At 44.5% G+C, this 10,715-nt stretch overlaps 1 protein-coding gene across 12 annotated transcripts in view; it reads left to right on the top strand.

Moving 5' to 3' along the window:
- Nucleotides 1-8,929: 8,929 nt before the first annotated feature.
- The window catches only part of NSUN7 (NOP2/Sun RNA methyltransferase family member 7), a 64,672-nt gene continuing 62,886 nt past the window's right edge, over nt 8,930-10,715 (top strand). For 2 of the 12 annotated variants that reach the window (XR_006290129.1, XR_006290130.1), the window contains exon 1: nt 10,071-10,370. The gene's annotated coding sequence lies outside the window, so the exon portion shown is untranslated. Of the gene's footprint in view, nt 9,058-10,066; nt 10,371-10,715 lie in introns of those variants that run through there. The other 10 variants (XM_037897891.2, XM_037897892.2, XM_043544488.1 and 7 more) reach the window with 9 other exon arrangements.

Genomic DNA, 10,715 nt, shown 5'->3' with positions numbered 1-10,715 from the left:
GATGACTGAGGGGGGGACATGAGAACAGTTTTCAAGTATATAAAAGGTTGTTACAAGAAGGAGGGAGAAGAATTGTTCTTAACCTCTGAGGACAGGAGAAGAAACAATGGTCTTAAATTACAGCAAGGGCAGTTTAGGTTGGATATTAGGAAAAACTTCCTGTCAGGGTAGTCAAAAAGCAATGGAATGAATTGCCTCGGGGGTTGTGGAATCTCCATCATTGGAGATTTTTAAGAGCAGGTTAGACAAACACCTGTCAGGGATGGTCTAGATAATACTTAGTCTTGCCTTGAGTGCAGGACACTGAACTAGAAGGCCTGGGGGTCCCTTCCAGTCCTCCAATTCTATGATTGTTTGTGTGCTAACAGTTACGATGGTATGCATCTGATGTGACCATAGTCCATTCATCCAGCCCGTACTTCTTTAACTTGCTGGCAAGAATACTCTGGGAGACCCTGTCAAAAGCTTTGCTAAAGTCGAGGAATAACACGTCCACTGCTTTCCCTTCATCCACAGAACCAATTATCTCATCATAGAAGGCAATTAGATTAGTCAGGCATGACTTCCCCTTGGTGAATCCATGCTGACTGTTCCTGATCACTTTCCTCTCGTCTAAGTGCTTCAGAATTGACTCCTTGAGGACATGCTCCATGATTTTTCTGGGGACTGAGGTGAGGCTGACCGGCCTGTAGTTCCCAGGATCCTCCTTCTTCCCTTTTTTAAAGATTGGCACTACATTAGTCTTTTTCCAGTCTTCCGGGACTTCCCCCAATCGCCATGAGTTTTCAAAGATAATGGCCAATGGCTCTGCAATCACATCCGCCAATTCCTTTAGCACTCTCGGATGCAACGCATATGGCCCTATGGACTTGTGCACGTCCAGTTTTTCTAAATAGTCCTGAATAATCAGATGTCCATGTTAGTTGCTACTGCACTGGACAGATGTAATTCCTATGCCGTGTGTAACAAAGCCCATCAGAATGAGAGAAAATGTCCAACAGGTAGGGCCTAGCCAATGGCAGTGCGATTTGGAAAGTATGCGTGTTTCCGATGCTGGAGTTGGGGAGACTAAGGGTGCCCAAGAAATCTCTAGAGGTGCCTAAATCTCTGAGCAACGCCCCGGTTTTCCAAGCCGATATTTGGGTACTGCACAGTGGGAAAGTCAGGCCCTTTGCCAATTCGGTATCTCTCTTATCCTTGATTCCAAGAGAAACATGTGGTGACTTCTTCCACCCAACACACCTAAGGATCATTGTGGATAGATGCCACATCGTACACATATATTTAAGTGGGATGGGATTACTATTGCTGTTGAGTAGATCTGATTATATCCAAGAGAGGACAGTGATATTGAGTGCTTTGACAGCTTCAAGATGTTTTTCAATATAACTTTGAATCAACCAAGTCTGTGTGTATAGTTTTACACAACTGTGTTTAAAATTGTGCACAAGTCAATGATTTAATTGCAAATTAAACTGCCTGCTGATGGATGCTGCCACTAAGTTTGCAATTGCAGAGTTATAACAATGTATCAGAGGCCAGCTTCTTTCTAAAATAAATCAAATGTGTCTTGCAGCAGCAAGTAATCAAATTGTAGTTTATTTTCCTACAATCTCTATTCTGGTTTGGTTAACAGTTAGCATTTGCTTTTCTGGTCAAAATAATTGCTTTTGAATTAGGTGATTGCAACTGAGGCCATGTCTACACTACAGCAGCACAGCCACTGTAGCACCATAGTGCAGATACTTATGAGTGGCAGGTATAATTGGCCAGAGGCTTGGGCTGTGGTGGCTCTGCCTGAGCCCCACCTTTTCCTGTCCCTGCTCCACCCCTTTCCCAAGAGCCCCCCGCACCCCCCCCCCCCCCGCTGCTGCCTGGTGAGTCCCTCCTCTCCTCCACTCCACCCTCGCCCCAGAGACCCTTGCTGTTTGCCATGTCCTCCCTCTCTTCCACCCCCCTCCCCTGCGAGGCCCCCACTGCTCTGAGTCCCTCCTCTCCTTCATTCCACCCCCACTCTCCAGAGGTCCCTGCCGCTCACCATGTCCCTCCTCTCCTCCAACCCCTCCCATGAGAGAACCCCGCCGCTCACCACCTCCCTCCTCAACCTCCACTCCGAGACCCCCCACCACCATTCGCCATGTCCCTCCTCACTCCCTTCTCCTGCGAGAGCCCCCCTGCCTGTCGTTCCCCTCCTCTATTGCTCTGCTCAGCTCCACCTTCTTTCATCCTGTCTACTTTGACTGGCAGCTTGGTTCTGTTATTCTGCTTCTTACTCCCACTATCCCTCAAGCAGTTCATTTCTTTCTCCTTGACTCCCATTCAGCCCTCTCCTGTAGCCACCTTCCTCTCTGTCTGGCCACTGACTCTTTTTGTGTCTGTCACTCAGACCTCCTCCCCCACTGCCACCAATTCTCCACTGTGCTCATCCACACGTCTTGCCCAAATAACGCTTATACTTGCTCCTGCTTGTAAGTAACTGGATATTTCTTAGCCTGATATCCTGTCACTTTAATCTAATTTAATCTTTAATCTTCTAACTCAGGATAATTAAAAGGCAAGTGGTAACCATGGCCGTCCAAACTGTGAGAGGAATGGTTAAATCAGCGAATGGATAAAAATTTATTGAAGACTCCAGACCAATTTTACTACAATCATAGTCAAACAGTGTAATTGGTTCCAATAATAGAGAGCTGTGTTATTACCGATGGACAAAGAGAGAAGAGTAAGGAATAGCTGAGAAGTCTTTGCTCTGTTACTAATTCACATTTGCTATATAAAATAGATCTCTGTTTGTGTATTAATGTTGTAACTGGAGTTAACGTAAATAAAGATTGTGTCATGAATTAAATACGTTGATCTGATATGTCTAAAAGGGCAATCAAAGCAGAATGATAAGAGCCAGAAATTCCATAGCCACTGAAGAACAACATGATTCAATATATATAAAGCTTTGCTATTTGCAAACAAACATGTCTTGACTTACAATATTGAGAGTTGATTATTTACTTTTACTATTTTCTCAGTTTCCATTGTGAAGAATTTCCCACTCTAGTGATCACAAATTCCTTGTGATATACTGAGTCATGAAATGCCATTTGTAGGGGCTGAATGACCCCTCAGGATTTGACTCCAGGATTTGAACTGTAGCCTATACTGTTAGTGCCCACCCCAGTGACCAATCTCAGCCCTGCAGATTCATTTAAAGATGGGTTCTTGCTTTAATTTTAACTAAAAAATTCAGCTTTCAAAATGTCAACACTGGAAATACTTTCAGATTAGAAATTTGCTAAACTGGATGATCAACCTATATTGGAATCAGCCCAATTTAGCTGCTGTTATGTCTTTGGGGTGGGATCATTTATTATTTGTTTTGTTTTTGGGGGGATGGTTTATTGCATATTCAGTTTACAATATTATAACAAGTACAGGCAGAGAATAGAGAACTTCTATTCCAACCCCTCTTTTTTCAGTTGCATATAGGTTTCTCAGATAAATTTTGTAGACTTATTTTTTCTATGCTTTATCTCAGTACAAAAGTGATTTATTTTTCTGAAGTTGGATGACCACTTTTTGACTTAATGTTGGCATGAAAAACAATATATAAATACATTTGGGGGATAAATACCAGGGAGAATGAAGAGCTATTTATATTACAGGACAATGTTGGCACAGGAACAAATAGATATAAACTGGCCATTAACAAATTCAGTCTGGAAATTAGAAGGTTTCTAACAATCGGAATGAGGTTCTAGACCAGCTCCCAGTAGGAGTTGTGAGGGCAAACAACTTAATGAGCTTTATGAGAGAGCTGGACAAATTTATGAGTGCGATTGTATGATGGTGTTTCTTGAGATAGTGGGGGGTGGGGCAGGATTCACCAGCCCTGGGGCTCACTTCTGGTTTGCCTTATATTCCTTAGTCTCATGCTTCTTAGTTTCAGCCAACCACTGGCAGGGGTCAGGAAGGGATTCCCTCCTCCCCCAATGTATTCTGGGAGATTTTTTATATCTTTCCTCTGAAGCATCGGGGATGGCCATGGCTAGAGATAGGACACTGGGTGGAGTGGGCCAGGGCTCTGATGTGGCACCGAGCATTCGCTCTCTCAGGTGTTTGGCTGGCTGGTTTTTGCTCCATGCTCAGTGTCACTCTAACTCATCACTATATGTGCGGTCAGAAAGAAATTTTTCCCCAGGTCAGATTGACAGCGACATGGGGGGCGGAGGAGGGGTTGCCTTCCTGTGCAGTGTGTGGGTGCAGGTTGCTTGCCAGGATTACTTGGGTGTATCTCAGTTAATCACTTCCCTGCCTTTGCAGGACCTCAAGCACTCATGCACCTTGGTCCCTCCTATTCTCTGCCTGTGGCACTTAATAGTATAGTCTCCTGTGAGTCTCATTTACTTTGATTTCATTTCCATTGTTGTGTTTATTGTGCGGGTGCTAGGTGGTGGTGGTGGCCTGTGATATACAAGAGGTCAGACTAGATGATTTAGTAGTTCCTTCTGGACTTAAACTCTGTGTCTTTATGAATATACATTTTTGAGTTATGCTATTTAAATGTGCCAAGTATTGGTCCAGTACTTCAACATTCATAAAGGTTTAAAGATGGCAGTTCACTCATGCATGTGCTGCAAGCTGGCGAGCTACCTCAACTCCTGCTAACATTAATAAGCACTGAGGGCTTCAAGCAGCTCCCAGCAGGTACTCAGCATCTTGCAGGAGAGGGCCCTAGAAGAATTAGAATAATGCTTTTATTCTTTCTTATTTACTTTCTTTTAGATAAGTCAGTTGAAGATGCCTAAATTAGAGAGAGCCTTGGTTAAGGATGGATCATTAAAGATGGCTCTAAGACTATAGTTAAGGATGGCTTCAGTTAAGGATGGCGGAGTTAAGTTGCATTTGTTGCTTTCAAAGGGAAAATAGGATGAGGGTTTGTAAGCTCTGTGGGACCGTAGCCTTCCTTCTGTAGTTTCTAAACTCCTACACAAGACTTCAGCCCTGTAGCACTTCATGCAGCTTTCAAGTTCCCTGGCATAGTAAACAGAGCCTGTAAACTCAGGAAGAAGAATAGCTTTGGAATTTCTTTCTGTCTTTGATACCTTTTTCCTCCAGGAATTAAGGGAAAACTAGCATAAATGCAACATTAATGTGGAGAATTCAATAATCCAATAGACAGAACATTTAAAAATTTCAGAGCCAGATTGTGTTCTCGGTTACACAGGTGTAAATCCAGAGTAACTCCATTGATAGTTACTGCAGACTTGCACTAATGTAACTAACAAGAGAATCCGGACCCTGGTTTCTGTATCTCTGATTCATAATGTCCTAAAACAGTCATATTGGACGAACTCCAGTAAATTGGCCCATAGCCTAAACACCCAGGTTGTGCCAAGTGTTTTTGTGCTGAGGTCGGGGGAAAAGAATCACTTTACCTTTGCTGCACTCGTGATGCTGCAGTATCCATCCACATTGTCTGTGTCTCCATTCTGAACAGGACAATGGCCAGTAGAGACACTTAGTGGAAGATCCTCCAGTTCTATGCTCAGTCCTCCCTTACTCTGCTCTGACCTGCCTGACAAAGTGCAAGAAACCTGAGTGAAGTGGGGATCTTTCCCACGCAGGATTAAGTAGTTGTCCCATATCCTGGCCCACTCTATAAAAATATCATTGTGTTGTTCAAATTAATGACATATTTTAATAAAATATAAGCATCACATTGAGAATACTGTAGTATTTGAGGAATATTACGGTAGCAGGAGGACAAAAATAAAGATTCTTTACCTTTTCAATTCCTGAATGCTTTTGCTCCATGCTCATGTGGTCCCTTGGTTTTGAATCTTCACCCAGTAAGATGAAAGTAGCACAGGTCACTCCTATTTTATGCCAAGTGAAAGAAAATAAAATTCAGTAATATGGCACTCATTTTTACAAACGTAATATGAAATGGCTTAAACAAGGCATTTAAAATGATGCCTTTCACTGGAATAGCTTGCACAAGTAAAATTACTGCCCTGTACCCTTTTAGTTTGCATGTTCATCTTGATATAATATGAATAAAGAAAGATCTCTATGTGTAGTCAATTGATTCAACAATGACATGTTCAGTTTTTAAACATTTTAGTGCCAGAAAAACACAGCTGTCCTTATAATGTTCTTCTGTTTATTTTTAGATAACTATGTTATGAGAATGAAAATGTGTTGCTTTTCTCTTGTATCCTTTGTTTTCTAATATACCTCTAGGGATAATTAATTGTAGAAAAATGTTCAATATGACAGAGCTCTCTTAATAAATTTGTAAACCAAGATGTTCTACTGCTGCATGGCTGTCACATACAAGGTACATGATGAGTTGCGTTTTGTCTTTCCAATGAAATCTACCCAAAAGTAACGCTCTCTCTCCCACTCTTGCAAAGCCTATAGCAGGGGCTTAAGTGAAAGAATAGCATGAGATGCCCCTCACAGAGTCTTCCTGAAATTGTTGTGTGGGCTGCGGGGTAGATGAGGTTTGCTGCTGACACTTGGTGCAGTGTGTGCTCAACACTCAAATTGGGCAACTCCATTGGTGGTATAGAGGGCATCCTCCCCCATTGACAGCCTCTTTAGAAAGTCTAGCATCAGCAGATGCACTAGACCCAAGTCGTCCTTATGCTTGGGCAAACATAAGGACTTCCACTGGGATTGGACACTACATTTTTGCACCTTCTCTCCTGCTGTCCAAACCTGCCCTGAGTCACAATTTAGGCCTTCAGAAATCAGAGATGGAAAAGACCTTTTAGATCATCTATTTCACCTCTCATTATTGGCTGTCAGCTCTCTATTGGCTTTGCAATAGACAAGGGTGTTTTGGTATGGTATGGCTTTGTTTGAAAACTTGAAATGGTGGGGCTATTTGGACAGGAAAATTGCCCAACCTGTTTGTCACTTTTTAAATGTATGTGGATGTGGATCTGAATAAATGATTTTGCTGTTGCTGTTTAAACCATTCAGATACTTGTAGATGGATTTTGTGTCTCCATTTAAAATAATTTTATCAAATTATACACATTATAACTAGTTCTGTTAGGGGCCCAATCTTGTATTCCTCATTCAGGCAAAACTCCAACTGGCTATAAAGGGTCTGAGTAAGGGTTTTGTTTACAGGGCTCTGAATCTTTCTATATAAATCCATCCTTCTTGCCCCTAGTCAATTTATTGCTCTTTTCTGAATTCCCTCCAGCTTATTGACATCTTTCTGGTTCTGAGTGCCCAGAACTGAATGCAATAGTAAAGGATGAGCTTGACTACTTAAGCTTTGATGGAAAAAGGCAATATTCAGGCTTGTTTTCTTCTGGCATGCTTCTTTAGTGGCAAAACATCTTTCCACAGTTTTAAGTGATATGAAAACTTGAAGCTAAAACTGTTAAAGCCCCCAATCTGTTTTAACTGACAGTAAAATTTGAAGGTGTTGTTTCCCTCTCAACCACTAAATGTGACAATAATTATGTCTATTATATAGACATAGTAAATATTATGAGAGTGCAGGAGAACAGAGGTACAGAAGGAAAGTCTATGGAGTGGGATGGAAGGACAGCAACTGGGTTAAACAGAAGTATTCCAACAGATATCTTTTGAGAAGAGAAACAACAAACTATTTGTCAGTTCAATTAACATGAAAACTAGCTTACTGTGATAGGGTGCTTGGAGGGCAGGGTGACCTAGTGGTCAGTGCACCTGGCCTCCAAACCCTTGTGTCTCTGTCAGGGGGCAGTGGCAGTGAAAGGACAGGAGTGTTTGGGCCTCCCTCCTCCATCTGGTCCTTTGCCCATAAATGGGGTGTGGGAAGTAACACTGGCAGGTTCCTCCCCAAAGAGAACCAAAATCTGCTGCCCTGGGCTACTTCCTACCTATGTGCTCCTTCAATTTTGGGGTATAGTCCAAACAGTCAGTAGCTTCACAAAGTCCAAATGAGCAGTTCCTGAAAGGCCGGAAGTGGATGATGGCTGGAGAAGGCACTGCCTGGGGCCTTACCTGCTCTGTGGTCTCCTCTCAGGCTCCACCTTCTGTCTGGTTTCCTGGAGAAGGATTCTTCTCTCCTGAAGCCTGTCCACCACCCCTTGCTTGGGCTTCTGAGCCCCTTAACCAGCTCCTCCAGCTGGAGCATGCTTGGCAGGCCTGTAGGGGCAGCACTACATGGGCTGATATTACCTTTTAACTCTTTCGGGCACAGTGTAGGGTTTGTATATCCCATCACATTTACACTTTGATAGTGAAAGTATCATACACAAAGATACTTGCAGAAACTACCGTGACACTAGACAATCCATTCCATCCATTTAGCAAAAGGCTTGCTCTTCCCATTTGAAGGAAAGTGAAATAACAAAGTTGTGCCTCAAAAATTATTCTGTATCTACCCAACAACAAATATTATATTGATCCTTTCCCTTTAAGGAGGAACCCTAATGTTGTTTGAACTACCACATATAGAGCATGCCCTTCTCAATCTTTGCACAAAGACTATAACTTATTGCTAAAAACTGCAGATATCTTATGAATGCATAAGAACATCAGGATCAGGTAAATGGATTCTAAGGATTAGATCCTCCACTAGTGTAAATGAGTATAGCTCCTGATGCTGCACATCAGTAGAGCTACACCCATTTATACCAATTGAGGACCTGGCCCTAACTTTGATTTTTAAGGATTTATGTATATATGTGAGTAAACTCAGTAGACTTGAATCTTGGTTGCTCCATTCCTTGTGTAGCCATTCACACCTGCACAAGGTGGGTCAGCATCTGCTGTAAAATCAGAATGGTACCTATATTGCACAGGTGTAAAGACTAAGAAAGATGCAAGACAGAGGTCAATCAAAGTAATTGGGGTACTATCAGTCTTTGAAGTTTTTGAGATAAATCACTGAGGATTTTGTCATTTTCCCTGTCAAAATCTGAAGACCACACATACTGCCATAGGTATGGCAGATTTATAGAAAAAATAACTCTGATTTTTTTACTGACTGACTGAAGTTTAATTCTTTCAATTCTTAGAAATATTTTGGGAAATACTTGAGAAATTTCAATGGTAAGTAAAATTAATTATTTTAAAAAGACCATTTAGTGTTGCACAGCACTTAATTAGACACTGAGATTGTTAGACTTTTCTTTCATAGCTAGAGCTGGTGGAGTAACTTGTATTGTAATAGTTTCTTCCTATGAACGCTGAGTTTAGATGAATTATATTAATAGGTTATTTGATGTGATGGTGACCATAGGTAGGGACTCATGATGCATTCTTGTTAGTTAGAGGTTTATTTTCATGCTGTTGGAATATACAATTAGGTCCTAGTAAGATTTGTTCATTTTAATGAAATGTGCTTAATTAAGTTCATCCAGTTTTATGTGGTTTGGATTTGAACAAAACTTTGGATCCATAAAACTAAAAAAGTGAACCTAGCACAGATTCTTCCTACCCCGAACTGTGGTTTTTGCATAGCCTTGATTACAGTCTCTCTCACACCCCCTTCTCCCAGGAACCAACTCCAGAAACCCCTTGGTCTCAGCCCAGAGCACCCGCCTACACCCCAAACTCCTCATCCCCAGCCCCACCCCAGAGCCCTCACCCCCTCCCACACCCCAACTCCAATTTTGTGAGCATTCATGGCCCACCGTACACTTTCTATTCCCAGACGTGGCCCTCAGCCCAAAAAGTTTGCCCACCCCGGTCTAGATTATCCTTAGTCCTGCCCTGAGTGCAAGGGGCTGGACTAGATGACCTCTCGAGGTCCCTTCCAGTCCTGTGATTCTATGGCCCCTGCGGTCTCTGCTCAGCCTCGCTCGCTGCTATTCAGGAATTAGCGCTCTGAGCGCGGAGCGAGAAGACGCAATCTGGGCCCAGCCCCCAACGGCTGGCAGATGCGAACCCCCTCGAAAGAGCAGGCCCACTAAACGGGGAAGGGCCCAATCCTCTCCCCACCCAGTGTGAACAGAAAGACACCCCCCCCACCCCAGCTCTAGAGAACCACCATCCGGACTCTACCAACGTATCACAGAGGGCCAAGGGGCAGAAACATTTTCCGCGGAGGCAGTCCCAGCTCCGTTCCGAAGGGGGTGGTTGACGGGGTGGGAGACATGAGGCTAGGGGAGCCGCATCCATCCTCCCCCCAGGGGGGAGAGGAGAATGGTAGAGTCTGAATTTAAATGAAACGGTCCCTGGAGCTGCGTTCTCTCCCCCGCCTGTCTCTGCGCCGGCAAGAAGTGGGGCGTGTGGGCAGGGCCGTGTGCCCGCCCGGCCCCGCCCCGGCCGGAGGGAGACTCGCCACGGCAGAGATTTGGGGCAGGCGGGGTGAAGGCTGCTCTCAGCCAGCTGCTGCCGGTGCGTGGAGCGCGGAGAGGCGGGTAAGGGAGAGCGGGGCGGGCACAAGCCCTTAGGGCGCATCTCCCCCTTCTGCCCCCGGCCGGTTGTAACTCCCGCGGTGCTGGGAGGGGGCTCTGCCCCTCGCCCCTTGTGGGGCTAGCGGGACTGTTACTCCGCGGCCCCCTGCCCGGGTAGGCGAGCAGCCCCCGCGCTGGAAGGAGCGCTGCGCTGTGGGCACCAGCCACAGGTGCGCCACGGCGGGGCCCTGTGCAGTCAGCCGGGGCTCTGCTGGTGCGGGTCGGAGTTTCCTCAGCGCTGGTTTCAGCGGCGTGGCTGCCGCGCCGGGGGGGCCCCTCTACGGCTTGCTGCCTTGCGGGCGCGCCCCT

The sequence above is a fragment of the Chelonia mydas genome, chromosome 4 (genome assembly GCF_015237465.2).
Source record: "Chelonia mydas isolate rCheMyd1 chromosome 4, rCheMyd1.pri.v2, whole genome shotgun sequence".
NCBI lineage: Eukaryota > Metazoa > Chordata > Testudines > Cheloniidae > Chelonia > Chelonia mydas.
Note: the sequence above shows the minus strand (reverse complement) of the source record. Positions and strands in the feature narration are given on the sequence as shown.